At 49.4% G+C, this 24,706-nt stretch overlaps 1 long non-coding RNA gene across 1 annotated transcript in view; it reads right to left on the bottom strand.

The window, feature by feature from the left end:
- Positions 1-3,834: 3,834 nt before the first annotated feature.
- Positions 3,835-24,706, bottom strand: part of LOC108391032 (uncharacterized) — a 332,816-nt gene continuing 311,944 nt past the window's right edge. The window contains exons 11-12 of the long non-coding RNA XR_012125171.1: positions 5,653-5,738; positions 3,835-4,013 (exon numbers count right to left, since the gene is read on the bottom strand). This is a non-coding gene — a long non-coding RNA (uncharacterized lncRNA). The remainder of the gene's footprint in view (positions 4,014-5,652; positions 5,739-24,706) is intronic.

Raw genomic sequence — 24,706 nt, 5'->3', positions numbered from 1 at the left:
GCAGCCAAAGTCATCCTTTAAAAGTATCGATCAGATGTTGTCACCTCTCTGCTTCGAATGCTCTTGAAGGACGTCCCAGTGAATTTGAAATCCGTCCTTCCCGCCGTGGCCTGAAAGGTCCCGATCTCGTCTCCAGGCGCTTCTCTGGCCCCGTCTTGCTCAGATTCCAGAACAAGCCAGGCTTGTGGCCACGGCAGGGCCACTGCCTCTGCCTGGACCGCTCCTGTCCCGGTCTTTGCCCGGCTGGCTTCCTACTATGTGAGGCTCAGTTCAGACATCACCTCCCTGAAGAAGCCTCAACCACCCAACAAATGTGAACTCCCCACCCTCCCTCCCACCTATCACCTCTTGAAATTCCCTTCCTAGCACTTTAACAGCAGGCGGAAGTGTCTCCGGTGTCTGTGTCTGTCCGCGTGCTCATCTTCTGGGCCCCCCACTAGGACAGGAGCAGGAGGCAGGGGGCTTCCTCGCTAATAAATCTCAACGACTAGCGTGGCAGCCAACACATGGAAGAGATTTCTTGATAAATAAGTAGATAAATATGTCTCTTGCTCTCTTACAGCCTCCCCCACCCCCACCTCCCTGCTGTGGGGGACCTTGTGAGGCAGAGTGGAAAGCAGGAGCTGCCCAAAGCCGGCCTGTTCTTCTCTCTTTATGAAGAGCTTTCCAAGTTCAAGAGCGGATGGCAGGGGGCTCAGAAGGTCCAGAGAGTGGGGGGCCTGACCCTGGGGAGAGGGGGCAGGATTTCCTCCAGTGGAGGGAGATGGGCAGCTTGGGGAGAGATGGGGCCCTGGAGACCTCCCCTTGCGGATCCCTGGGGGCACGTGGGGACCCAGGGAGCTGCAGGACGGAGGACGGGGAGGGAGCTTCAGGGTGGGCTTGGGGGGAGGCCAGCCCCAGGAGCGGAGCCGGCCTTGGAAGGCAGAGAAGCGCAAGGTCAGCCAGCTTCAGGCGCTCAGGTGGGCCGGACGAGGCCGTGCGTCTGTCGCCTGGCTCACCCACAGGGGTCTCCTGGGGTCCGGGTGCCCTGTGAGACCTGGGGACCGAGAAGCAGCAAGAGCAACTGCGAGCCGGGTGGAATGGGGCTCAGTGTTGGATTTCTATTGATTTTTTAGAAATAAAGGGACATTTCAGACACATCTGGGTTTTGGAAGCAGAGTACACTTGCGGCTCCATATCTGTTACAGAAACACCGACACTTAGAGCAGCTTTGGTTTGTCAAGAACTTAGAATGCCAGGCCTGGCCGGGGCGGTCTCTGCACCTTACTCCCCTTAAACCTCGAGACAAAGTTCTGAGGCACATGTTATTGTTATTGATTATCTACCTGTCTATCATTATTATCTGCCTATCTATCATTTTCCTATCATCAGATAAATATCTATCATCTATCTATGAATCTATCTATCATCTATCTATCTCTATCTATATCTATCATTTATCTATCTCTAATCTATCTATATCTATCTATCATTTATCTATCTCTAATCTATCTATATCTATCTCTCATCTATTATCTATCTATCATCTGTCTATTATCTATCATCTATCTATGTATCTATCTATCTATCATCTATCTATCCATCTATCTATCTATTATCTATCTCTCATCTATCTATCTATCTATCATCTATCTATTATCTATCATCTATCTATCTATGTATCTATCATCTATCTATCTATCCATCTATCTATTATCTATCTCTCATCTATCTATCTATCATCTATCTATTATCTATCATCTATCTATCTATGTATCTATCATCTATCTATCTATCCATCTATCTATTATCTATCTCTCATCTATCTATCTCTCATCTATCTATCCATCTATCTATCTGTCTGTCTATCATCTATCTATTATCTATCTATCTATCCATCTATCTATCTATTATCTCTCTCTCTCTCTCTCTCTCTCTCTCTCTCTCATCTGTCTAGAAGCCGAGGCCCAGCCCTGCTTGGCCGCCAGCTCAGGACCCTCCTGCACACGGCAGAGAAGCCTGCTGTTATGCCCCTCACCACCCCGAGGCAGCTCCACTTTGAGGTCAGTCCCCTGGAGACCCACCTCCTGCCCTGCCACTGCACCTGTCAGGTTTGCAAGGCGCTCCTGCTCCAAAGCCGATCTCCAAGCAAGGCCTTTCTGGGTCGGCTTTTTATCCTGTTGCTGGAAACAAGCAGGGCCACTGGCCTGTCTGTGAGCGAGAATGGTCACAGCGGTTGGCTGTCCAGGAGGAACAAGGTGTTCTGCCTGAAGGGCTGGGGGCGAGGGACGGGGTATCACTTTCCTCCAGAGGCTTGGGCTGGGATAACTTTCACCTTGAAGAGGTTACAACACAAAAGTGCTTAGGGAGACTGAGCCGGCTCTGATGTCCTCACCTCTCCCAGCACTTGCTGGGCACCCAAGGCACTGAACCACTGCCTGGTTTTATCCTTCCCCTAGCTCCCCCTTTGCATGACATTAAGGGTTGTCTTACTGCAAAGACACAGAAATCTCCGTCTAGAACACCTGGAGACAGGTGCCGCGACCAAATATCACATAGATAAAAATACAGTCACCTGCACCCTCCTGGCAAGGAACAGCAATCTATTGGCAAAGCCCCACGTTTTCATGACTGGGCTTCAGTCTGCCTGCCCTGAGCACTCCTCACTGCCCATCATGCATCCCCCAGGGCAGGCCCACGGCCCAGGGTTGTCCCTGGAATTGAGGAAAGGCCTCAGAAAATGGGTTCATATAGGAGCATTTGAGACGGAATTATTTCATGCTTGGGAAGTGAGGGCAGGATGGGGGTGGGGCTGAGGAATACAGTTTAAAAAGACGAGCCCAGAGGAGATTATGTTCTGAGCAAAGGAAGGACCCCAGGGGTAGAAGTTCAGGGTAGGAACACAGCTGGGACCCCAGCATGTCACAATACCAGTCTCTGGCTTGGGCCTTAACCCTGAGAAACCCATTTCGCCATTGAAACCCTGAGAAAACTTTGTCCCAGGTGTTTGGGGCCCAACCAGGAAATCCTATATGAGACACTCAGGAGGATGCTGTACATGCCCCACCCCGTCTCTGCCCGCGTCTCCACAGCTCCATGCCTGCCCGTCTCATCCCTGAGACCAGGCCTGTACTCAGGGCCAGTGAGGAGATGGAAGGCAGCCCGGGGAGGCATTTGGCGGAGCTCCTAGGGTACAGGGCACCTGAAATTCAGATGCTTGGCTCTTCAGGGCATTTACATATTCCTGCCAGGCTCACCCAGCAGGCTCAGTCAACTGGGGTTCTCAGTAGTGAAGATACTAGAAGCCAAGGTATCTGCCAACAGGGGGTGGGGAGCAGGAAATGGGGGGACAACGGAAAGGCTGCTCAGCAATCCTGCTGCAGGAACCTGGGGCGGGGTGGCATGTGTGTGGGTACAGCCCACTGAACCCTGCAGGGTGTCTGGGCCCCAGCCAGCTTTCCCAGGGCTCCCAGTGTGAGTGGGCCCGGTGGGCTCCTAGGGCACAGTGCCTCTGGCTCTGGCTTAAGGACCCCCCGTGGGCCTGGCTGGAACCTTCTCAGAACCATGCCGTGGTCGGAGACACTTCCTGACAGCCTTCCTTCCCAGGTCTCCTTCCACAGATACCCGGCCTGCAGGACAGTCTGGGGACCCCCCCACCCCGCCCCACCCAGTCCTGCTCCCCTCCCTCCCTCTTCTGCAAATAAAGACCCTGCACTTGGTCGCATCTCGGCATCTGCTTCAGAGAGAACCCAAACTAGCGCAGGAATGGTTGGAAAGACGGGGCACGGGGACTGCCTCGCTCACCCCCAGGAGGGTGAAGAGGACGCCATCTGGAGCAGATTGTGGACACAGAGTCCCAGGTACAAGGTGGCAGCCTAAGGGCCCGCCTGGTGGTGGTGTGGGGAAGCATCCTGCCGGAAGAAGACAACCCGCCAGGGGGATGAACTGGGCATTTGAATGGTATTGGGGGTGCGGTGGGAGGTGTGTACCCCAACGGCAGAGTTAGTTGGTTATGGCTGAGTCGTCTTGAAGCCCTGCCGGGGAGGAGAACCAGAGAGGAGTTAACAACCAGTTAAGCAAACAGCTAACGGCTAAGCGGGAGAGCCACAGGGCTTCTTGGGTAGTTTACAAAGAAGCCCTTCTTTCCTGCCATAGAAAAGCTAACACAGCTGAGGAATTGAAGCAGGGCTTGACTGCTGAGTTGCAGAGTTGCAGAGACATTCAGAAGCTCAGCCTAGACTGGCTATCATGCTAAGGTCAAAGCCCTGGCTGCAAAACCCAGGCCCTGAAATGTGGGCTGGGGAAATCTGGACTGATGCTCTGGGCTTGTTCATATCCAAGAGGACGTCCTCTCCCCCATTGGGTACCTCCACAGAGGTAGTCCACCCCTTTCTAGTAAGAATTAGCACTTCCCTATACTGGATGGTGCTATAGAGGCCTCCCCAGGGCTGCCCTCACTTGCTGATAACTAGGACCAACTTCCAGGACATGCTGAGCTGAACAAGGGAGGAAAGAGACCTTGCAACAAGAGCTGTATGGATTAGCTTCATGTATCAGCAGGAGCCAGAGAAGAGCCTCAGGGACTAGAGTTGAGGGTTCTCGATCAAAAGGCGAGAACATGGGACACAAAATACTTTGACTTGGAGGGGACTTTATTGGAACATGGCATTTGATATCCTATCCAGGACCCCCAGGGTTGCAGTGAACTTGCTGTAGGTAGGCTGCCCCCCAGCTGGCCCCCAGGGACCCTTGTGTAGGCCCTTCTCACCGAGTATGCACTGGACTTAAGGACTCACTTCTCCCTAGTAGAATATGGCAGAAGTATGCTGAGATTGGCTTAAGTCTTGGGCTTTTTCTCTCTGGCACACTTCCTTATTGGTGTGTGCTCTCTCTTTCTCTCACAAGGTCTAGCACCAGGAAAAGAGGCGCAGATTATCGTGTAGGAGAAGCCACATGGAGAGGGGGGATTGTGGAGGGTGAGAGGCCGCGTGAGGCTTCGCAGCAGCACCGACTCCCAGCCATGCGCATGAGCCTTCTTGGAGGTGGACCGACCCTCCAGCCTTAACCAAGGCTTCCGATGCTATGGCCCTGGCTGATACTTTGCCTGCAGCCCCGTAGACATCCTTAAGGCAGAACCAGTTAGCTGAGCCGCTTCCACCCTGACCCACAGAAACTGAGAAAATGTATGTTTTCGATAGAAGCCACCAGGTTTTGGGGAATTTGTTCCCCAAGCAACAAGAGACAGATCCAGCTCTTAGAAGAGCTAGACAACAAATCTAGCCCTTAGAAGCCTGGAGAAAGTAATAGTGCACAACGAACAAAATGGAAATGCCTGCTTCGCTCTGAAAGACAATAAAGAAGCTGAAGGATGTGAGCATGATGGAGCAGATGCATTATGGGAGACAGGAGAGCCCAGGATCTTGTTCTGTGAGGAGCCCAAAGGGTACTACATCAGCCACGGCCATCAGGGTCTCATTAGCTCAGTGCCACGAAGAAGTCAGTGGTAGCTCTCTGCAGGCCAGAGAGGTATCACAGAGCCGGGCTCGTTGATAGCCATGAGGATGTCCCCCCATCCTCTAGTAACAGAGGCCAGATGTCATCATCAGAAGCCAGCTCTAGTGGCTTTTACTGTAACAGCTGGCAAGTCTGGGGGGGCAGCTAGGTGGGACTGACCTGCAGGGAGGTATGGAGATTGTTGACAGCGAATGACGTTCCTAGGAGGAAAGCAGATGGGCTGCTCACAGGGTGAAGCTTGACATCTACAACCAAAAAAAGAAAGAAAAAAAGAAAGAAGAAGTCAAAAATGGAAGAGTGAGAGACTGAGGGCAAGTCACAGTCCCTTTGCACAAAGAAGTCACAGTCCCTTTGCTCAGTTCCTGGATCAAGACAATTTTCAGATCCAGAACCCATTGACTAAAGAGGTAGATGGGTCCTTAAAAGAAAGGACACAGCAGCCTACGGCAAGTATATATGGAACATTTACTCACGTGTTGTACACTAAGAAAATGAGAATATCTAGATATCTGAAGACTTTTGGGTACATCTGAAGTGACAATGAGACTCAGACTCAAAACATTATCCTGGTCTCCCTGTAAACATTTATTTACAGTTTTGCTTCTACGTCCTTTTAACTATCTCACCTTCTGCCGTAATAGTCCAAAGAGATGTGTATCCCCTGGACATCCCACAGAACAGCACCCTGGTCCATGACATTGGTGGCATCAGTCTAATCGGACAGCATGAGCAAGAGGTGGCCCCCATGGAAGGCCTAGTGAGACAAGTGCACCCCACAGGGTGGAATACGAACGCTGCGAAGATTCAGTGACCAGCCACAACCACTGTGACATTTTCAGCAGGTCGGCAGTCAGAGGTGTACCATCCCCTCTGAAGTTAAAGACACGTTGCTGGCAGACCCAGCGGGAGAATCGGGGTGCAGCCCCAGGGTCCTAGGGAGGCGGTGCAGTCCGCGGTGGACAAGTGTTACACCTTTGGAGAAACAACTCTTGACGTATTCCTGGGCCTGGGTAGGGACGGAACACTCAACCATTGGGTACAGAATGATCACGTCTGCAAATGCCTGTGATGACCTGGTTTCCGTCAGCTGTAGCGGTCACAGAGCTGGGTGGGCCCCGCAGCAGTGCTGTTATTGGAAATGGTGTATTTGGGATCAAGCTGCAAGAATGGATCGTCCAGACTCTCAGGTCATCTACCATTGTTGCACAAGGATTCCTCCCCCCAGCTTGCACCCATGTCATGTTGGGCATCCTCAAGGCCAGCTGAAGGAGGGCGAAGAAGCATTATCTTGGTTTAGAGACAGGTTGGCCTGGTTGCTGGGTGCAAAGCAAAAGCGGATGGTGACTGCATGACAGCCTCGTTCAAGGCTGGTCTTGAATGGAGGAGATGGAGATGGAAAATCTTTCCAGCGGGTGGAGATGGAACGGATGCATGTGGTTATCCATTTTATGTGAGAGGGAAGTGGTCTCAGGCAAGAAGAGATTTTTGGGTAGATGCTACCTGGGCATCTGATTGGGGCCTGGAAGAAAAAGGACTCCTCATTGGAATGGCCTGGAGTCTGCCTGGCCTTGGGGGAGAGAATTGAGACAGAGGACCAGAATTGCATTGCCTCAAAAATGAACAAGAATTTTGAATTCTCTGCTGGCCCCTAGAAAGGGACGAGCCCTCCAAAGCTGAGAGCAGAGGGGAAGTGGGAGCAGGGTCCTTCCTAGTGTCCTTCGCTGGCCTCTTCACATCCTGGGCCTCTGAATGACAAGCAACCGTGTATTCAGCCCTTGGCCTCTCCCCTTCCTCATCAGACTGAGTTCCTGGAAGGGCTCACGGAGTCCGGTGGCTTCAAGGAACATCTGTATGCTGATGGCTCTCAAATGTATATGTCAGTTCACCAAAATTAAAAACTTTTGTGCTTCAAAGGACATCATCAAGAAAGGAAAAGACAGCCCACAGAATAGAGGAAAATACTTGTGAATCGTCTATCAGACTTGAACCCAGAATATATAAAGAGCTCTTAGAACTCAGCAACAAAAAGGCAACCCACTTAAAAATGGACAAAGAACCTGAAGATACATTTTTCTAACAATGATATATAAGTGGCCAGATGGTACATGGAAAATGCTCAACATCATTAGTCTTCTGGGAAATGCAAATCAAAACCACAGTGAGATACCCCTCACACCCACCGAGATGTCTAGAGGAATTGGAACCCTCATACGCTGCTGGTGGGAATGTAAATTGGTGCAGGTGCTTTAGAAAACAGCTCTGAAGTTCCTCAAAGTATTAAACATAGAGTTACCATGCGACCTAGTTTTCCACTCCTGAAACATGTGTTCACACAAAAACCTGTACGTGAGTGTTCATAGCAGCATTACTCATAATAGCCAAAAAAAGTGGAAACAACCCAAATGTCCGTCTGCTGATGAATGGGTCATCAGCAGTTATCTCTCAGTAAGCCCTGACTCTCCCTTAAGCTCCAGACGGGCAAATCCCACTGGCGACTTGACAGTCCTCCCTGGACGCCTAACACACATCTCAAAGTTAACCTGCCCTCAGCTGAACTCCTTGATCTCAGCATTTCCCCACGTATGCTCCTCCTACAGTTTTCCTCATGTCAATAAATGCCAACCCCACGCTTCTAGTTGCCAAAAAAGTTCGGAGCCATCCTTGCCTTTTGTCTTTGTTCACACCCTCTAACCGATCCATCAGTGAATCCTCTCCTACCTCTAAGATATTTGTGGAATCTCAGCATTTCTCACACTTTCTCCACATCTGTCAGTCTGGTCCAAGCTGCTGTCTCTTCTAGTCCCCTAACTAACTTGTCCCCCCTGCTCCCATCCTTGCCCCATTACGGGCTGAACTGTGTTCCCTCCGAATTCCCGTGCTGGACCTCTAACTTCCAGTCACTCAAAATGTAAGTATCCTTGGAGAGAGAGCCCTGAAAGAGGCGACCAAGTTAGAACGGGCCATTAGAGCGTGGCCTCTCCCATCTGACTGATGTCCTTAAAGAGGAGAAAATGTGGTCACGCAGGGAAATACATGGGATGCACGTGCGCGCACGCACACACGCACACATGCACACAGAAAAGACCACTTGAGGATGTGTGGAGAAGGCAGTTCTGCAAACCAGCAACAGAGAACTGGGCTTCCAGAATGGTGAGAAAATACATTTCTGTTTTTTAAGCCACCTTTCTGTGGCATTTTCTTATGCAAACTAGCACAACACCCCTCTGCAGCCTGTTCCTCACACAGCAGCCAGACTGATCTTTTGAAATGGCACCCTTCTCTGCTCAGCACCCTCACATGCTGCCCACCACACTCGGAGCGAGGGCCCGCGTCCTCACGGGCCTGTAAGGTCCTGTTCTCCTCCTGACCTCGTATCCTCCTCCTCCTGGGGCTGCCAGGTCACACAGCTCCCAAGGGCACTCCCCTGACCCGCTACTGACCTCTTGAAGTCCCCCCTGGACACATCAGTGGCTCTTGTGCTCCGTGGCCTTCACACAGGCCGCCCCTCTGGGTCTGAAATCTCTTCCCCCACACGCTGCACTTCTTCACTCTTTGGGCTGCAGTTCAGACATCACTGCCTAAGAGGCTGCCCCTAACTGCTCTGTGAGCCGGCTATGCGCCTTCCCTGGCTACTCACCGCCCCGTACACTGTTGCATGTTTCCTTTAGCATTTATCACCCCCTGACGTGTTATTATCAGCTATTTCATTGCTTACTTTTATATTGCTTAGTTCCCACAACCAGAAAGTAACTTCCTTAAAGACAGGGACTTCGTATGTCTCTACCCTCAGCGCCTAGCAACAGGTATGGCACATAAAAGCTCAATAAATACGTATTTTTAAATAAAGGAATGGATGGTGGAGTTGGGGCTATTTATTTGGGTTATCTTTACGACCAATCACTTCTTTTCTTGCTGAAAAGCTCAGAGCCACGTGTGTGTGCTGTCTTCAGTAAATACAGCAGGGAATATAAAACATCTACCTGGTTTTGTCTGTTCCCCTTTACTCCCCCTTTGCTTTTTATTCCTTTTATTGAGATACACTGTGTGCATTTTGGTAAGCTTAGCTTTTGAAATGACCAAGGATAACTAAGTGAACTTGAAAACAAATTTTAAAAACGTCTCCAGCTCCTGGCCTTCCGGGAGGGCTGTTTGACCTCTGGCTGTTGTGGGGGAGGGAGAAGGCCACTGTGAGTGTCCCCAGCTCACAGCGCTGGGTGGACATAGGTTCCCCTGGCTTCAGGAGTTCCTGGGAGAATTCTTCTGAAGGTCTATAAATTCTCTGGGGGTCATCAGATGAGAGGAAGAAAAGGGACCCTCTTGAGGTCCTCAATCAAAGAGTATGGAAAAACTGCTTTGGGGGAGTAAAGCGCATCTTCCCAGCATATGAGATGGGCCAGAGTTGAAAGGAGAGGTTTTAAATTTGCCTGCCCCAAAGGGCACAAGGGTGGTTTCTGGGTTAACAGCCTGGCTGCCAGCAGACACAGGAACAGAGTGGCCATTGTCTGACTGGCTGGGTCCTTAAAGAATGGCTCTGCACCGACTCCCCCTGGACTCACACTACTCGCCAGGGAAGGGGGAGTGGGGGTGGGAAGCCTCCACAGGCTGGCAGCACAGCCTGCCTGAAACCCTGCACAGACACATGAACTGAGCCCCCTGCTCCTTGAGGTCCGACCCCGCAGGCTGAGGCCAGGGCCGGACATCTGACCTTGGGGATGCAAATTCTTCATCTCTCTGCTCCCATGGTCTTGCCTACAGACTTCCAGGAAGAGTAAAAAGCCAGGCAGGTCTAGAAGCAGCAGCAGCTTCTCCTCTGGGAGGAGGTTGCTAACTACAACCAGCCCCTTCACCACAGGACTGTGCAGTGTTGACAGTTTCCAGAAGGTTCCATGTATTCCATGTCATCCTGCAGAGCTTCGTGAGGAGCTTCACGGGGAGGGATCCTGTGTTTTTCCATCACCATGCCTTGACCTCAGACTGCGTGTGGCCTCAGATCACACCTTTTCTACCTGTTCTGCTCCTTTGCGCTCTGTTGGCCAATGTATCCCTCAATTGCCAAGGGACGTCTAGTCAAGTCAGGGAAAGAAAACGTCTAGGCCCTGCAAGAGGGCAGTTCAAGGTCAAGTGTCAGAGAGCGTCTCTCCAAGTGTCATGGCTTGTCATCAGCAGTTCTCCGACATAAATGTGTTCACGACCTGTGGTTGAAGTCCCCTGCTAAAAATGAAGCTGTCCGTGGACGGAATCAGCCAGAGAAAGAAAAACATTGTATGATTTCACTTACATGCGGCATTAAACACGAAACAAACAAAACAAACCTCCCAGATACAACCCACATGTTGGTGGTTTCCAGAGGGGAGGGTTGGGGGCTGGATGAAAAGGATGAAGGGGGAACCAAAGGTACAAGTTCCAGTTATGAAATAAACAAGTCCTGGGGATGGAATGTACAACATGGTGCTTATAGTCCATAATATTGTTATACAAATTCAAAGGATGCTAAGAAAGTAAATCATAAAAGACCCTATCACAAGAAAAAGTTTTCTTCAAAATTTTGTATGGTGATAGATGGTAACTAGGTTTATTGTGGTAAGCATTTCACAGTCTGTACAAATGTGGAAGAATTATTTTATATACTTCAAATTAATGTTATATGTCAATTACAGTTCAATTTTTAAAAAATGAAGCTACCCATGATGGACAGTGACTGCAGTGGAGTCAGGCGGAGGGGACTTGATAATCCAGGAGCATGCTGAAACCACAGTGGTGCCCATGTGAAACCTTCATAAGATTGTGTAGCAATGATACCTTAATTTTTAAAAAAGCAGGGGCAGGGGCAGGGAAGAAATGAAGCTACCCATACCCTAGAGCCGCCTATTTAGTGAGTCTGGGTGGGACCTGCATTTTTAAATAATTGCCCCAGACTACACTGTGAGAAGTAAGTCCTAAAGAGCTGGTTAACAATAACAGGTATCTGGGTCTGGCCACGCACCTGCCAGCTCAGGACGTGCTGTCCTGGGTGTGTCCCACCCCACAGGGGAACCCAGCACACAGCTAAGCCTGGACCCTCCACGGGCTTCCATCCCCGCCTGCAAATCAAGGCACACAGCTGGTGGCAGGAAGCCCTGGAGAAACAGCCGCGTGTGCCCCGGCAGTTGAAATCCTAGAACAGAAGTGACTACAGAAGTGGCAGGCACGATGGCAGTCGTTTCATGGAGCCTTTCTCCCTTCTTCTGGGTCTGGTGGGACTCCCTAAGGTGGAAGCGGCGGCCTGTCATCCACGTGGCTGGGGTGGAGTGAGCAAGGCACGCAGCCACAGCAGCTGTGTCCATCAGCCACACGGGACCAGCGTGTGGGCACACATCCTGAACGGCTGCGTTTTGCACCGGATGGGCCCCTCCGCACCGGGTGCCAGGTTGCTGCGTTTGCCTGGGCGAGCACGTTCTGTCAGCAGGGCTGTCTGCACTCGGAGGGAATGATGTCACTGGCAGGACGGCTAGATTCACTGGAGTGCAGACAAGCCCCCCGGGGAACTCGACAGCGACAGCACCGAATTAGGGCTGATTCAACGGCAGGACCTGTGGTGAGACTCGCCCGTTGGGGCAGGCTGCTCAGGGGACCAGATGGCTGCCTTCAGAGTCTAAGGCTGAAGTCTCACCCAAATGAGCATAGCCCTCAATTCCCAGTTCTCAAAAGACAAGTGGAGTCATGGGCCATTCCTAAGCTCCTGCCCTGATCTCCCATTGCTGGTGGGTATCTCTGAGTAACTTAAGCCATTGCTCTTTTTCAGTCATTCAACAAACATTTACCAAGTGCCTGCAAGGATAATAACGACTCACATTGTCTAAGTGATCCCCCTGGGCCAGGCACTGGGCTACACCTGGCACAGGCATCTTGTGCAATATTTCCCGAACTGTACGAGCGAGAGACTCCATTTTATAGATGAGTAAACCGAGGACCACGGAGGTGGGGCACCCTGCCTAGGGGCCACACCTGCAGGGGGAGCGCAGCCTGCCAGGTGGTCAGGATTTCTATGTGCCAGGCTGAGCTGAGGCAATGCCTCATCTACTCACTGTACAAACCTTATTCTCTCTTTGGGGTCTGCCCCTCAGTCTATCCTCTCTGCCTCCTCTGCTGGTGGTCCTTCATCCATCCTCTAGGGTAGATCCAACCCTCTGCTGACCCCAGCTCCTCTCGATGCCTCGTCACCACTCTCCTGATCCTCCCTGCGCCCTGTGGCTCCTGCAGAGGCTGGCCTGTGAACCCTGGCATTCCTCAGAGTCCTCTGACACTCCCCCGCAGAGGTCGTCCCTGGCCCACCCCTTCCCCACATTCAGGACCCCGCTGTGCCATCTCACTGCACACTGACCATGGCTTTGTCTCCAACCTGATGTCTCAAATTACATTGAAATTGTGTGTTTGTATCTGTTGGTACCCCCTATTAAAATGGGTTCACAGAGTTGGATGACGGGTGCCCAGCACAGTGCATGGCCCACTAGGGGTATTCAATAAATGTTTGTTGGACCGACCAGAACAGCCTCACGTGACAGACATGCTGAGGCCCAGGCAATGAAAAGTCAAACCAGTGTTAAACACAACGAAGTGAAGGCAGCCTCATGAAATTCACTCCTGCTTGGACAGCACGACTCAGGTAGGGTGACTGGTCTATACGGCACAGGACGCCGCACCCAAGCTAAAGGCATGACCCGGGAGTGCGGTGCCTCGCTGACTGTGTGATGTGCAGCAGATGGTCCTGCCTCTCTGAGCCTCAGTTCTCTTGTGCACAGAAACGGGAATAACTGCTCCTACGGGGTTGGGTGGGGATTAAATGGGATGATGCATGTGGGGCATTGAGCACCGTACATTGCTAATGTTCAGTAAATGTTATATGTATTCTTTTGTCCATGATAAAGGGATTTGATAGAAAAGAGCAAAGAAAGACTGAGAAGCAACAATAGTTCTAGTATTTTTAGAGTATGGCACAAACCCCCAGGCCACATACAAGCTGCAGGTCGGAAGTGACCAGAGGCACAGATATTTAACATTTTTAATTAGCTGCTATACTTAAAAACGAAAAAACTCCACACTAAGAACAAGAAATCCAGAGCTCTGAATTCTCTTGAGACACTGGAGGATGTGGCAGCTCTGGGCTCCTGCTTCCCCACGGCGATGATTGTGGCAGATTAGTGGAATGGCTGCCCCCGTGAGAGAGGACACTCCTCCAGCTCTGCACAGCCCCTCCAGGCCCTACGATTTCTTACCTGGCCTGCTCACACTACAGGCACTTTAGTTTATGGCCCCTATGTTACTTTGTGATAATGCCTTCCCGATACCAATATAATTTATTCTTGTGTACAGTTCTCTGCTCAAGAACCTAGTATATCTCCCTAGTACTTCCATCATGGGACCAGAACTTTACCTGTCACCGCCTCAATCTGGAGGCCCAAGCAACTCCCTTCCCGTGACTCCCCGTCACACCCTCCACACCTACAGGCTGCCCAAGCTCCCCTCACACCCTGGCTGCTCCCCATAAGGGCTAGAGGGCCTTTCCCTCCCTGCAGCTCACCCAGAGCCCCCTTGCCTGCCCGGTCTTAGCTCCTGGCCAGTTGCCCTCCTGAGCCCCTGCCACACTGCAGCACGCAGAGCAGTCCCCTCCTCTGGCTGCAGCCCCCGGGGTCAGGACAGCGACTGGCAGCTGCGCTGTGCGTGCGCTGCCTTTCCCCAGAAGTGCGTCCTCATCCACTCAGTTCTCTTTTCTGTCTGCCCTCTGGGGTCCCTGTACCTGGACCCCACCTTTCCCAGGAGACTGGAGGCCCGTGGGGGCTGACACCTTACTTGGTGCCCGTTTATATCCCTCGGGCCCTGGGGACTGTACAGGGTCATGCCGAATGACTGACCTCAGGGTCCTCCGGTGTCTGCAGGTAAGTGACCTGAGGATTATGTTGGGCATCAAGAACACGGGCTCTTAGATTTCACCTGTTGGCACAAGTGTGATGAGATCGGATGGCCCCGTGGTTTGGTGTCCCAGCCAAAAACCGGGAAGATGCTCTGGGCTAGAAAGCAATGGCTCTCAAGCTGGAGCCGGTGTCGTGATCCCCTGGGGAGGAGGTGGGGGCATAGGTGCCTGTTAAACCTGAGAACGCGGGGCCCCACCTCCGGAGCATCTGATTCAGCTGGTCTGGGCTGAGGTCCAAGAATGCGCTGTCCTAACAACTTCCCAGGTGATGCTCACGCTTTGAGAAGCCCAGCCCTGGGGTCCAGGGCTGAGTTCTAACCCCGAGGCAGAGGCCGCATCACTCAGCCACTCGACACAAAAAAGCTACAGCCCCAGCCTCCACCTTCGCTAGGTAAGGGTCCCCCAACCTTCCCCCTCCGAGCCTTTGCCTGCCCCCGAGATGCCTCTGACAGGGTAGAGGGCGCCCTCTTGCGTCTCAAACGGAGAATCGCCTGAACTGTAACACTCGTTCTTACCTTAACAAGGTTTGCCAAACTAATTTATCTGCCTGAAGAGATTCAGGGAAACTTTTGAGATCTTCATTATTCTCAAGATCTGGTCCACAGGGAGAAGAGGGTCCAAAAGGCCACTCAGATGTGTGATGGGTCAAATTCTTATCCCAAAGGTGCCGGGGGCAGCAAAACATTTCTTCTGACGACTTTGGAAATTTGTAGGGTGAACAGTGTCTTAGGGGAACAGTCCAAACCAGATTCCTTAACTAAATTCTCTGTTGAAGAATACGGCTTTGTTAGAACTGAGCAATGCCAAAGCCCTGGAAGCACTACGTGACTAAGAAGAGACCTTGAACGACTTTGAACCATGTTTTCCCCCTAACTTTCCTGAAACTAGAAAGCTGGCGTTACTAGCTGTGGTGTGGTGCGAAAACCCTGGCCCGCTGCCCTGCTCTCCCGGCAGCCGATGTGGCCTGAGCCTGCAGCTTGTCAGCTTCCAGCAGGTGTTCCACTACCGTTTATAGGATTTGCTGCCACCTGCTGCGCAGGCCCGGAAGGGGCAGGGGTTGGTAACCAGGAAGCAGGATCAGCTAAGCAGGATTCTCAGACTTGAAAGTGCATTAGAACCCGCTGGACGGCTGGCCTGTTAAGTCACAGATTTCTGGCCTCCACTCCCAGAGATCCTGATTCAAAGGCACTGGGTGGCGTCTAAGAATCTGCTTTTCATATAACTTCCTGGGTGCTGCTGGCTAGGGGTGCCACTTTGACAGCATCATGTGTGGTATAAGCTAGAGCTTGCTTATTAATCAGTCTGTAAATAGCCAAGAGCCTCCGATCTGGGCGCTACTGATATACATATACTTGCTAATTCTTTTTCTCTTTTGGGGACGGGTGTGTGTGTGGGGGGGGGTCTGCTGTACGTTGTAGGATATTCAGCAGCAGCCTTGGCCTCTACCTCTAGACCCCAGCAGCAGCCCTCTCTCCCTGCAGGTTTTGACAATCAGGCGTATCTCAGACATGGCCAGATGGCCCTGGGCGCCAAAGCTGCCCCCCAGCTGGAGCCGCCGCTCTAACAGGTGGGCAGGCTCTCCTTTCCCGTTTGGTAGACGGGGAAGATCTCTTCAATACTGCCTGAAATGCATAACGGTACTGACACCCAGCAAGCTCTCAGCTCTTTGGATTTAAATAACAGACAACAGCTTACATAGGCTGAACACCTACTATGTGCAGGCTATTTTGCTCATGCTTCTTAATTACCTCCTTTAATTTTTAGAACACCTCTTTTACTGATGAGAAAACTAAAGCTTTAACGGGTTAACAACTTGTTCAAGGTCACAGTTAATGCCATTTGGATCTGGGTGGGGCAAGGGGAGGGCAGGGCCGTCTGAACCAGTGCAAGCCAGTAAAAAATAATGCAAATCACACGTATGAGCCAGGTAGGTAATTTTACATTTTACGGAAGTCACAATGATGCCGGCGTTTTGTTCGCGGAGTCAAAGAATGAACTTCGTGAACAGACAAGACAGGAGATTTATGGAGAGTTTTTATTCAGTTACAGAGAGAGAGAGAGTTTTACTCAGGGTAAGAGAAAGCTTGGAACTCCCCGCGGGTGCAGGGAGGGGCACGGCTGCCGCGTGGGCTCTGGGTGTCTAGGGTCGAATGCATGCTGCAGTGGGAGATTTCTATAGATTCCGCCAGAATGCTAGTTATATTTTAACCTGTCTCTGTGAAGGTTTCCCGGATGCTCTATTGTAAGCTAATGAGCCTCCGCAGCTATGAGTGATGAGCTGTCCTATACCACTGGGTCCCGATGGGGAATGCATTGTTACATTGTTTCAATCTCAAGCACCCTGTTTTATAAGACTTTGTCCTTTCCCAGGGCCCACACCTACTCTAACTGGGCAGGAGTTACGCCCTGCTGCCTTCCTAGCTCAACAATTAAAATGTAAACATCAGTGAAATTAATTGTAGTATGTTTTATTTAACCCATCATTTATATCCAAATTGTTACCATTTCAATATGTAATCAGTAATTTTTAAGTTGTTGATACAGTTTATGGTTTTTTTTGGGTAGTCTTTGAACTTCGTGTGTATTTTACACTCAGCACATCTGGGTTCCCACTGGCCACATTTCAAGGGCTCAAGAGCCAGGGTGCTACTGCCCGCCCGTCGGGGCAGCCCGGGTCCAGCCTCTTCCCCCCGCCACCCCGGCTCCGCCAGTGGATTTCCAGCCTTCGTATGTAGAGCCCTGTGCGCTAGTTTTCCTTCAATGTCCTTCCGTTTCTGCCTGCATTTCAGCCATTTAGTCACTCATATACCTATTCATGTGCACTGTGCTCTGTTCTTGGAATAGCCCCGCGTATGTAAAAATGAGGTCTACAGTTTGATAAAATTTATTAAACGGTGGATATCATCTGGTGACCAGACTGTTACCTATCATCTCATTTGAGTTGCAGTCGATTTTCCAGTGGCTCTTCCCCCACGGTCCGTCTGTGCAGAACTGAGCTCATTCATCCTGTCCAACGCTCCTCGAGGCGCACACTTAATGGCTCTTCGTGCCTTTTGGTGGATTTCCCAGCATCAAGGCAGGTTCCTTCTCTTTGAATCTGTCTTTCATTAGCCCATCTGCAGTTTCTCCTGTCGTCCCTCAGGCTGTCTTTATTAAATGTTTCTGATCACTTGGAGACCAATTATTCTCTAGAGAATTTTGCAATAAACCCCTTAGTCTTAACCACATTTGTTCACTTAAATTTTATAGGTATGACAATTAAGATACTTTTATACTAAGTTCAACTTACGCCAGTACCGAGCAGTAATGAGAGCTAATCCTAACGAAATGTTTCCTACAAGCCATGCACCGTGCTCAGCCCTTGACATGCTTATTTTATTTATTTATTTATAGTCCTATGAGGTAGGTGCTATTAAAATTGCCATTTTAGCAGTGAGGTGAGGAGGCACAGAGACTTAAGACACTGGCCCAATGTCTCCCAGCTAGCAAACAGCAGAGCTGGGAGTCTCTGAGGTCTGTTGATAGAGCTGATCTCCTAACATCCATGCCGCACTGTCTGAAAGATGATTTGCAAATATTGCTCTTGTTTCTGAGTTTGTGAGGATGTGGTGCCACAGGTTATGCAACTTGCCCAAGACACCGTACACCTGCTTTTGAGGGGAGGAAGAAAACTAGTGTGTACTCCTGGCACTCCAGGTGCAGCCACTCAGGGGACTAGACTGCCATCTGCCAGGTCAGGAACTCAATCCGGGAGGTCCAGCAAGGTACCATGAGAACCCCGAGGCAGGAGGGTGTGGGGCAGAAGCCAGAGAGCAGCAGGTCTGGGGGTAAACAGGAGTGCGGGTTAGGGGGGTGGCAGGGAGCAGGGCTGCGTCTGCCTGGGCAGGGGCAGGGAGGCAGGAGAGTGGGTGGGAGCTGAAGGGAGGCAGGGTTCCAGGCAGGGTTACACTTGCTCTGAAGTTCAGGTTTGTTAAAGACTTGAGTGTGTTTCAGGGCTAATGGCAGAACAGTTAAGAGCCAAAGATCCAGGGATGGCTCAGGGAGGGGTGAGCTCAGATCAGCAAGGACCCCACAGAGCCAGGATGGGAAGGTGTTTGAAGCCCACCATTGGAGAATGTGATTCCCGGGTCTGGTGCCAGCATCACTGTCGCTGCTCAGGATTCCCACGGCCAGGTGGTTTGGGAAAGTAAGTGTTCACAGTCAGAACCATTTCCTCTCTGCTGGGCATGACTTATCCTCTTCAGTGAGGATGTACATACACACATGACACCAGAACATGTGTCCCGGGGCAGCCGCATATGCCGATGACTCGGTTTGATCAAGGGACACTAAGTTTGTCTCCACCTAAAACTGCTGTCACTGGCTTGCTTGGGTCCTTGAAACACCTCCCCGTTTGGATACCTTCCTAAAGGGTTCTGTTGAAATACAAGCAGGTCAAAACAATCTTGAAAAGCACGCATGTTCACTGCAGCACTTTCACAATAACCAAAGGGTAGGAGCAGCCCAGCTCCCCACTACAGTGGGTGAACAGATGTGGTCTGTACATGCGATGGAGTATTAGTCAGCCTTTAAAAGGAAGGATATTCTGACAACATGCCACAAACATGGGTGAACCTTGAGGACATTATACTGAGTGAAACACACCTGTCACAAAAGGACAAACGCTGTACGATCCCATTTATCTGCGGTCCCTAGAGCAGTCACATGCGCATAGACAGAAAGGAGAATGGTGGCTCCAGGGGCTGCGGCAGAGGCGGATGGCGAGTCGTTTCTCAAGGTGAACAGGGTGTCAGTTTTGCAAGATGAAGAGTCGTGGAGATGGTCACACAACAGTGTCACAGCACTAACGCCACTGAACTTACATTTAAATATGATTAAAATGGTAAATTTTGTTATATGCATTTTATCACAGTTAAAAAAAATAAAATCAGAAAAAATCCAGGTCATTTAAAGGGGGCCACCGGATTGCCTTTTCTCATCTCTTATTACTTTGGCTCAGCTTTTGGTGAAGGACCATCAGCCCAGAGTAGGACAGCACAGAGCTGGGACGCAGAAGAGAGGGCAATAAAGACGACAGTCACAAGGAGAGTGACCCCCGGGGCTCTAGGGTGTGCTTCGGGAAAGGCCAGACGGTGGGGTCCTGTCCTGACAGTGGGGGACACCCCCGCAGGGCCCTCGGTAGCGGCAGGAGAATAAAAGCCCCACATGAGGCTCTGATGCTTTGGCCTTTGAGGGCCACTTGGCCACAGGCCTCCCTCTGGGGGAGTAATAATACTATAGTTACTATTAGTATTTAGGTTCCTGTGAGTCAGCAACACTGGCTTGTTTGGAAAACCTTCTCCCAGATCTCCCCTCTCACAAAGGGGTGTAAGGGGGCCCCTGACACTGAGGTGCAAAGTCAAGGGCAGGTGTGAGGATGGTGGGGCCACACCCGTGACTGGCTGGGGGATAGTCAGCCCAGTGCTTTCCTAAATTTGACACCTACTCCACCATTAGACCTTGGAAAAGAAAGCTGTTTGGTCACCGAAAGCAGCTTTTTGAGCTTCTCTCATTAATGAAAGGGAAAGAATCGTTATACTAGTACGGGCCCCTCAAGGAAGGGACACAGTTTGTTTTCATGCATCTCCAGCTTGAGTCCCAAGATGAACAGATGCTATTTTTATCAAATACTTTCTATTCTGTGACATGCTTTGCCAACTTTCTATTATTAGACAGCTCAGGAAAAGGTCACATTTGATTTCTCTCCTTTCTGGCTTCTCCGTCCCCGTTTGTGGGAAGAGTGGTGGTTTGGGAGGGGGTCCTGTCCTTTCAATGGAAGGTAAGTGACAAGGAAATGACAGCCAGCTGGAAACTCCCCTTGGTGCCAAAGCATCCTAGGGGCTCTGCCGCCTTTGCCAATGACATCCCCTCCTGGCTTCACCCCCGCCCGGATGGCAAAGCTGATGGGACAGGAAAAAATACAGATTCTAGAATATTTATGGCATCATTCTCCCCACCCCCACTTCCTGGGAAGGAGGATGTAGTTCGGCCCAGCTACATGTTGGAGCCTTTCTTGTGCATAATATAGGCAGGCACAGGAGGGGCTTCTGAACTGCGCGGTGCTGTGCGTGGGATGGCTGATGAATCCACCCAGGGAACGGCAGGGAAGCACCTTCTGGAGAAAGCAGGATAGATCAGAGGGTGGGAGGGGCGCTGAGAGGGATTAGCCAGGGATGGGCTGCATTTGTGGGGATTCCAGAGGTAAATGAAGGGGGACTCGAGTAGCTGCTGGGCTGCCAGGAGGAAGATTTGATAGAGATGGGAGGAGACTTCTCAGAAATGCTGATGTTATGAATGGAATCCACTCTCGCCCTGGTATTATAAAGAGATTTCAGTAAAGACATGAATTGGTTTCAAAGCTATTTTTTGTATGAAGGACTGGGATTTATTCAAGGCAGCCTGGACTACTGAAGGCTACGGTTCATGGCGCAGGACAACCCTTCAGTCCACTTCTCCCAGCCACACACACTTGTCCTATGGGCAGGGTTTGACCAGAAATGTGCCTTGTTTGGTTTGTTAAGAGTTAATTTTCTTTTTAAAGCCACCATTGAAAATTGGAATTTCACATTTAAAAGGCCTGCATTTCCTACTTCTCTTGGCAAAATTGGAAAATCTGACAACACAAGACTCTCTTTCCCATAAGGCAACAATGGACTCACGCTCTTTACTTAACCCCAGTGCCCACCCCTCACATAAGGTGTGCACCTGCACAGATGCCTGGCCTGCTCCCTGCATTTGTATTTCTGAGCATCTGTAATGGCAGACTAGGTAATTGGGACCTTCTCTCCTACTGAGAACAATGAGGAAGTCTGGACAAAACAAAAATAAAATCAGCCTGAAGGTATCAAAGAGTTAAAAAGAAAAGAGGAATTGCCAAGCCAAGATCTGAAAAAAGATGGGCATTCAAGGGGGCAAGCCCAACAACTGGTTCTGGAAGAGACAACTAAGAAGCTGAGAGGCTAAGCAGCACCTAGGCAGCTCAGAATACGTTGCTCACAAAAGGAGAGGGGGCCCTGCAGCCCTCCATTGGAGGCGAGGACCCTGAAGGACTGCATCTTAAATCTGGGTGAACTGGAAATAGACTAGATTTTGCAGGGCCTCAGCCCAGTTTGCAATGAGCTTAATTCTTCACATTGGATTAAGGTGATCCCAGATTGCTAGCATCCCTTCGATTAAGGTGATCCCAGATGGCTAGCATGCCCAGGTACCTCGCAGAAGGAAATGTAAATACTCTCTGGAGAATATAACCCCATAATATCTCACATTACTTCTACCAACATTTTTCCACATACAATTTCATCACACTTGAAAATAACCACACACACACGGAAATAAGACAACATGAATGAGATCCAACAGGAATAATGACAATAGAAACCGTTCCAGACAACTGCAGCTACTTGAGTTATCACATACAGACTTTGTGCAAAGGCTGTAAAGGACAAGACTGAAAAATCTGGCAGAGAACCAGAAACTTTAAACAAAAAAAAAGGACAATGATGATTTGAAAAATAACCAAATAGAAATTTAGCATTGGCAGATATAATAAAGTAAAGAGCTCAGTGGAAGGGCTTAACAGCAGATTAGACATAGTTGAAGGGAGAATTAATGATTTGAGAAATAGGTTAGAAGACATCAGGATGAAACACGGAGAGACAAGAGAATGGACCTGAGCACTCCTCCCACTTTACGTAAAAATGGAGTTATAGTTTTATTTTTCTCACAACTACTCACCTCAACAACCTAAGTTTCCTCCAAGCATTTACATTTTTGTACCACTGACAGCTAGCTAGCTACCAATAGCCTTTAGTTAGGATTTAAAAGGTTAACAATGCATTTGCACCTATTAATTATGAAGCTGGTTGACAGATAAGCCAAAAGTCAACAAACAGGCTAATGTAGGTCAAAAGTATGAAGCTATGCCAGTTTGAAAAAGACAGATGCACCCCTATGTTTATCACAGCACTATTTACAATAGCCAAGAAATGGAAGCAACCTAAGTATCCATCAGTAGATGAACGGATAAAGAAGATGTGGTACATATACACAATGGAGTATTATTATTCAGCCATAAGAAGAAAACAGATCCTACCATTTGCAACAACATGGATGGAGCTAGAGGGTATTATCCTCAGTGAAATAAGCTAGGTGGCGAAAGACAAGTACCAAATGATTTCACTCATATGTGGAGTATAAGAACAAAGCAAAACTGAAGGAACAAAACAGCAATAGAATCAAAGAACCTACAAATGGACTAACAGTTACCAAAGGGAAAGGGACTGGGGAGGATGGGTGGGAAGGGAGGAATAAGGGTGGGGTAAAAGAAAGGGGGCATGTATAATGTCGGAGGGGGCACGGGGAGGGCTGTGCAACACAGAGAAGACAAGTAGTGATTCTACAGCATCTTACTACGCTGATGGACAGTGACTGTAATGGGGTTTGTGGGGAGGACTTAGTGATGGGGGAACTCTAGTAAACATAATGTTCCTCATGTAATTGTAGATTAATGATACAAAAAAAATGTATGAAGCTATGATTGACAAAAACCACAGGAAAAAGTGAGCAGATAAATTAATAAGGATATAGATTATTTGAACATGATTACCAAACTTGACTTAGTGGACATAAACAGAATGTTGCACCAATGATTACAGAATTCAGGTTCCCCAAATATTTATGATTCCCCACCTTCCAAGTAATAGTAGGATTAAAATTCTCCACCTCATTTTATGGTAAGTATGGCGTGGCCACAAGACTTGTTTTAGCCAATGAAATGTGAGTAGAAGCAACTTCCAGATGCTAATGTATTAGCAAACACATTTCCTTTTTCCTTTCTGAAATGGCTGGAGCCCCCACAGTCTGAGTCCTTGACTGAGGGTGACATGGGGGAGAGCTCCAGAGCCAACCTGACAATGGACACGTTGATGATGAATGAGAAATAAACCTTTATTATTTTAAGCCACTGAAATTTGGGGATTATTTATACACACAGTGTAACCTAGTCTTTCCTGAATAATACAGGTAGAAAAAGAGAGGGAGTATTTTTGAGGTACAGAAGAAAGCCTGCCTTGAAGGTACGGCGTGGTGAAGTGTTGGTGGTTCACTATGGCTTAGAGACCAGGGAGGTGGGTGTGGGAACAGGGGCTGGGCAGGGAGAGCACCTCCAAGAAGAGCGGATGAAGATTGGCTAGAGGCGGGCTTAGCAAGGCTTTGGATTGTAAATAAGGAGTGGATGTTGTCCTGGAAGTTGAAGGATCTCTGAAGTTGGTAACTGGTTGAATAGTAGTAGTTCATTCAATGGAAAGATGAATAGGGGGGATTCTAACTGGTGTGAAAGGAGGTAATTAGATAGAGAGTGCTACTCAAAGAACATGTTATAGAGTTTTGTTTTGTTTTTCCTATTCCTTAGAGGAAGCCATTATTAGAATTTGGTGAGATTTTCTCCAGCAATTGCATGCATATGCAAACACATAAACCTATTTAAAAAACACAAGTCAGATCAATTCTACTTAAGCTGCTCTTCTGAAACTTTTCTTCTAGTTAATAATATTTTCATGGTTATTTTCTGTGTCATCTCAAACATAATCGCTTCTTTCTTCTTCACTGGCTGCTTAGTATGCCATTGTATGGATGTAGCATCATTGTGAAACCATTCCCTGTTGACAGATATTTACATTGTTTGCACTATTAGAGACAATGTTTCCATCTTCTAATAACGTCCACACAATAATCTCTTCTTTTTACAGAGAATAAAACCAGTTTTGCCACCATTTGAACGGTGACAGTTTTAGGCTGGGTAACAGGTGCACAACTAGGCAGGCCGTCTTGGGTGATTTTGGCTCACAGGTGCCCAGCATGAATCACTAATGTCCAGAATAGTGTTTTGAACATAGCGAGCCCTCAATAAGTATTTGTTGAACAAATGGATGAAGAAATAAACCCACGTCCACTACAGATACTTGTCGGGCCTGCCTTGCCCTCGTCTACACAGGACTCCTCAGCCTCAGCACTACTGACTTTTAGGGCTGGATACTTTGTTGTGGGGGGCTGTCCTGTACAGTGTAGAATGTTCAGTGGCATCCCTGGCCTCTGCCAGTAGATGCCCCTCAAACAACCCCAGGGGCAGCAACCAAAAATGTGTCAGGAAATTCCGAGATGTCCCTGAGGAAAAAATCACTTCCGGTTGAGAACCACCGATTTATAACATGGGTTGTATTTACGGAAAGG

This window comes from Manis javanica, chromosome 14, assembly GCF_040802235.1.
Source record: "Manis javanica isolate MJ-LG chromosome 14, MJ_LKY, whole genome shotgun sequence".
In the NCBI taxonomy this organism is placed as follows: Eukaryota; Metazoa; Chordata; class Mammalia; order Pholidota; family Manidae; genus Manis; species Manis javanica.
This window is presented reverse-complemented; position numbering and strand designations above follow the sequence as displayed.